The 6,094-nt window shown below is 41.3% G+C and overlaps 1 protein-coding gene across 2 annotated transcripts in view; it reads right to left on the bottom strand.

Annotated features, from left to right (window-relative positions):
- sgsm2 (small G protein signaling modulator 2) overlaps positions 1–6,094 on the bottom strand; it is an 87,858-nt gene that overhangs the window by 61,762 nt on the left and 20,002 nt on the right. The window lies entirely within an intron of this gene.

A 6,094-nucleotide genomic window follows, 5' to 3' on the forward strand; every position in this document is an offset into this window, starting at 1 on the left:
TTTAGAGGTGACAAAATTTGCAGTAACAAGAAATTAAAACAGCTTTATCTGACTAAATTTAGTCAGCTGTAATTCAAAATTAGAAAAAGCAGACCATTTGGCAAGAAGACAGATTCTTCCAGACCACAGTGAGACCTTGCCCATGGCCTGAAAGACAAGGAGACCCAAATATGAACAGTCCACAGGACACAGTTCATTTAAAGGAGCTCACTGCAGTGCTCAACCTGCTGTGAGATGATTGCTGAGGTATGGCTGTTGGAGGGATCAGAGGAAACAGCTGTGGGACCCATGGAACAGCTGGGTCCAGTGTTACAGTCCAGGATTTGATCTCCAGCTGGATGTTGTACTGATGGGGTGCATGAGATGGATTGCTTCCATCTCCTGTCGTGAGCACCAGAGACCAGGGCTCCTGGTGGAATGGTGTGAAGAACTTTACTTTATTAATCACACACATGCACATTCCATGCTTTTGAAGAACACAACACATCATGCACATGCTTCTGTGAAATTCTTCCTCCGCATTTAACCCATCCTTGGTCCGTCCTTCCTCCAGGGCAGACCAGGAGCGGTGGGCTGCCAGCCAGCAGCGGCACCCGGGGACCCAACTCTCCGTTGTCACCACTGGTCAGGTGGTGATCTTGCATGTTTTTAGTGGGGGTAATTTAAGGAGGAACACGGGGAGAACATGCGAACTCCACACCGAAGGCATGGTGGAGGACACGCCAGTGGACACGCCAGTGGACACGCCAGTGTTATCACTTGTTCCACCGTGCCACCCTGAGGGTGAAGGTGACCAGGTCTAGCTCCTCAGGTCTAAGCCATGTAAAGGAGTCATCAGGGATGGTGACTGGAGGAGGAGCATGAGCAGCAGGACAGTCAGTGGTGACAGGCTCTGGAGGAAAAACAGTTTCAGCGTCTTCATCAACTTCGGCAGAAGGAAGGGGAGGAGCAGAGGCATCAAACACTCGAGCACAGGCTGGACCAGTTTGTGCTGGACCCAAGATGGTGTCCATGAACTTGAACTCAGCTTACTGGATCTGATAAAGTGTGATTATTCTTCCTTCCTTCTGCTACTTTGTCAGCCAGGCAAGCACAGCTGATAAAGCCAGGCATGGAGGTGAGTGGAGTATAGATAGTAGATGGGGGGGCTACGGGCTCAATTAGCAGATTATAGCTCATCTTGAACCAATATCTGCCGCCCCCCTTGTGTGTTAGCTCACAAAGCTAAAAACAAGAAAGGACTTTTAGCCCTGACAGGCTATCTGGACAGGGAAACATAAAACTCTAATCCAAATCCGAGCACTTGATGAATAAAATCCTTAAAACATGAAGATAAAAACAGCCATGTATTAAAACTGCTCTGCAGAGAGTGGATAAAACTGAAAGATCAATCCATGTCAGAGCTACTGACACACACACTGCAGTAACAGGAAGTCCCCCTTAAGAGCAAAGCTCTATCCAAAAAAAAAAAAAAAATTCAGACATTTCAGAAAGCTTTAGAAAACAGAGAGACAAAGACTGTCTGTTGTTGGGTTTGTGAAATGTTTATGTGTTTCCTGAAACACAGACAGAGCACAAACATGTCTCAGGCACTTTCGATATAGTGACATCATTACATAGTTTGCCCTGCACTGATGTCACGCTTACAATTCTCTGCAATTTTCTCAATGTAGTGCCACTGTCCTGAGCTGACACAGTGAACTGTTGACCTTCTAAATTTAACCATAAAATGGAGTCTGTCCATCTTGTATGTCAGCATGAAATGATTTTCCAGATGATGAGTACATATCAAGTGGATTTCCCATTTGCAAGCAATTGACCAGAAGCAGAACATGATGACACAGAGCGCACTCACTCACTCACTCACTCACTCACTCACTCACTCACTCACTCACTCACTCACTCACTCACTCACTCACTCACTCACTCACTCAGCTCAATTTGCACACGTGAGCGAAGCACACAGTAAAGGTTAGAGAGGGCCGCATTGTAATTTCCTTGAGGGGGTCATGTGTGCATGCAGCAGAATTTGTACGATGACTCACTGCTATTTGTCTCATGAAAGCAACCTAATACAAACATCAGAGAGAAAACTGACATGTCCACTTCAATTGCTATAATTAGAAAACAGCTTCAGAGTGATTCAGTGCAATAAAGATGGATTTATTTTTGCTGAAAAAAAAATACTCTACGTGGCCATTTATTTATATATGAATGTATAAATGGAGTTTAAGTTTACATTTTGTACTGTGTGTAAAGATGTCCCGGGGGTGACTGTGGCTCAGGAGGTAGAGCGGTCGTCCACTGATCAGGAGGTCGGTGGTTTGATCCCTGGCCAGTAGTCAACATGCCGAAGTATTCTTGGGCAAGATACTGAACCCCAAAACTGCCCCCGATGCTGAGCCATCGGTGTGAGAATTCATATGTACGTAGCTTTGGATAAAAGCGTCTGTCAAATGACTAACTGTAATTGTAAGCAATAGTGTTCTGTGTATTTCACGTTACATTTTCGAGGGAACACTGAGCAGAAGGTTCATGAGACATTCCTAACATTTCTGTGTGTGCAGGCTGAAACACATTTTTCTCAATTTTCTCTTCTTGCATTTGTAAATTGAAGATTTTTGGCTATATAGATTGATTTTCTCTCACTCGGTCCGGTCGTTGGTCTACCTACGGCACCTGCAAGTCAGTCCGGACCCAACCCACAACTCAGTTATCATTAACTGGAGGCCCATTACTGACCAGTAGAAGAGGCCCACTGCCTCCTAACAGTGATCACTGGTTAGCTGGCCAACCCCTGGCAATGAGCCAAAAAGTCCATAATCCATAGTTCTGTAGACTCAGTACAGCAGTTCCCTACAGAATCAGATTATTCTCAAAGTCACTGGGGCTTCACTTGGGTTTATTTTTGTAGGCCAACTGTTGTATTGAGTCCCATACTGAGCATTTCTGTCTGCTTCTTGGGTTTTGTTAAGATGAGGGCTCATTCATTGGTAGTTAAACTGTGGTTTTGTATTGAGCACTGCCTTCTTGATGGGGGTCTGACAGCATTTTCTAGTGATCATTCTGGATTTTTTAGGAGTCTATTCACACTGATAGAGACATAAAAATAACATTTATTTTGTAAGAAAGTGAAAATATTAAATTATAACAGGCCTAAATAATCTCACAGCGTCTGCTGGCCCTTGTTGTATGAATAGGCTACAATTCGTTATCAGTACGTATCCACAGCAGCTGGAGGTCATTCACAACAATCCTGCCCCCAGATGAATGTAGTTTCAATGTGGCTGAGTTCCTTATGGCTGGCATCGATGTCATGGCAACTTTGGCGAGAGTGTTGTTGCAGCAGAGTTCACACATTAACGTTACATAGAATTTCCTATTAGCTCCTAAATGGCAGATACAGAATGTCTGCTTTTCTCTAGAGCACAGTTTCTACAACTAGAGTAAACGTAGTTGTAAGAATAGGTCTAGCTTGGTTTCATGCAGACCTTTGAGTAACACGTTTGTGAACTGCTGATATATGCTGCACATTATGAAAGCACATTAACAGGCTTTTATAGGTCTTTATATGCTGCAGAGTTTATTGGAAATGCACTTGTGATTCTTAACATATATATGAGCACCAACAGTATGACCACTGGTGTGAGACTGATGCTCCCACTCACCTCCACACAGTCTTATTTGTTTACCAAGCTCATGATTTCTTGTACAGTTTTATTGTGGGGTACCTGGCCTTATCTGAAATACATGTCAGAAGAAATTATTACATTTTCATGGAATAGGATAATAAGCATATTCATCTGAAGGTAATAAGCACTGGTGCTCACACAGAAAAGTCCACATATGTAAGGCGTGAGGAGATTGTTTAAAAAGGTACATACATTGATAACGATATGAAACGCCTCAGGATCTGTCTGATTCAGCTTAACAGGTGATCGACCGATCACAATGCACGTCTGATTCTCAGTTATTAATCTGAGCAGTAAAATGCAATGTTGGAGTGGAAAGATTCGCCATTATGTTCCAGAAAAGAGATCCAAGTGTCAGAGATTTGGCTTCATAGATACACAGTCAGAAACCTATATCAAAGTCTACAGGAAAGTCATGATACACCTGTCAAAAACAATCTTTCCACTAAATAACCCTCTCTCTTTCTGCCCTCCTGTTCATCTACCATCTACCTTGTGCTAACTTGCTACATTCCCCGACAACACACGTGCTTCCATAGGGATCAATCAAGTTTTATTTTCAGTCTCACATGTTATAACAAAATGACAAACAGACAAGTCAAAGTGTTAAAATGATGTCCTGTACATGGGGTTATACAGCCTCAGCTCCACAACAGCATTGTGGAGGGTAAGACAGCTCGCCTCTGGATGTCATATCCAACAGCTACAATTAAAATTAAGACTGACACTTCAATTTCCACAGTGCCCTGTTCCCAGGTCAGCCATTACTGGAGCACTTTTCCACCACTTGGATGGGGACGGATGTAGTTCTGTCTGTTCTGGAGATAGCTGTTTGATCTACTGATGCTGATGGATAATGAACTCTGCTCTCACAGCAGCCACTCTTTATTGCATTGAGTCACAGTGGCCCACAGGGGTCAATTCAATTTACATGGTCCTGTCTGTACATGCACATTTGAATTTCAGCATATCTTGGGAAAATGAACTAGTTCCAGTTCAGTTTTCACCTGTGCAGTAAGTGCTAGAATAACTTGATGCTGAAGTGGAAGCCAGAAGGGATCAGCCAGGATTAGAATTGTGTGGGGACATCATGTAGCTAATAACCAATTTACACTCCAACCTCTGCGCGCTGAAATACTTTCAAACAGGACAATTAAACTGACTGATGACGTGGATCTAACTATGTAAGGTCATGAGCTTAGCAAAATGAAAGTCTCAGAAAATGAATTAATAACCTTCCCACAAATGCAACTACTTCTACAGCTATCTCCATTTTACACATCAGGTCTAGACGCAAACCTGTGCACACCAAAAATGATAAGTGTAAAAACAACAATAACAATGATGTTCTGTAAACAGCAGCACCAAGCACACACTGTGTCTGTAGCTGAGGGAAAATGGATATTAATAGCCCATTACTGCTATATGTTGCACAGAGAAACACAAAGAAAACCAGAAGGATATGGGTTCATGAAATTCTTCAAGGTCAGTGGAGTTATGAGAATCTAACACTCAATGATAAATGCATACTTTCGTATGAGTCAGTATTCATTTGAGGGTATCCTGGTGATCATCAGAGGTATGTCACACATAAAACGATGTTTCTTTTATGCATTGCTTAGATCATTTGCAGCCTCATATTACATTACATTAGTATTTTTAGTTTAGTTTATTTACACATTCTTGAAGAAAATTCAAATATAAAAAGCAAAAGATACATCACATGTGCAGGTGAGGTAGAAACCTATTACAGGCTTATCTAAAAACCCCACCCAGGGAAATTAAAATAATAACAGTAATAATACTAACAATGCAGTGTAAAGCATCAGCAAAAATATCTTCTACCTAATCAAAATTATATTCAAACATCGAGAAAAAAAATAAAATCACAAGACAGCACACATGCTGAAAACATAAAGCAGTCAAGCTTCTACAATACCAAATCTCTTTGACATCAAAGCTTCCTTGAGTTTCATTTTATATCTAGATAGAGGCAAAGAATCGGTTAATAAGTGCAAATTTGGATTCCATAATTGGACTCCACGGTATCTTAATGAAAACCGTCCTTGAGATGTATGATACATTGGTAGGTACAAGTTATTGATTTGTTATTGATTCTGGTTGAATAATAAATGACTTGAGAATTACAAATGAAAAATGTTTGAAAACTTTGTGGCAAGTCTGTACGAAGGAACTTCAATTTAAAAATAAATGTACATATTTGAAGAATATTTAAATCAAAAATAGCCAGTACATTACATTTCAAAAAAAGTGGAGCGGTTGGGGCACATGACTTGGACAAAGTAGCCATTCTGACAAAACACTTTTGCAGAAGTAAAATTTTATGAAGATACTGTATGTGGGGAAAGTACTGGCCCATACAATATTACAGTAGGTGAGAT

The sequence above is a fragment of the Chaetodon trifascialis genome, chromosome 9 (assembly GCF_039877785.1).
Source record: "Chaetodon trifascialis isolate fChaTrf1 chromosome 9, fChaTrf1.hap1, whole genome shotgun sequence".
Lineage (NCBI taxonomy): Eukaryota > Metazoa > Chordata > Actinopteri > Chaetodontiformes > Chaetodontidae > Chaetodon > Chaetodon trifascialis.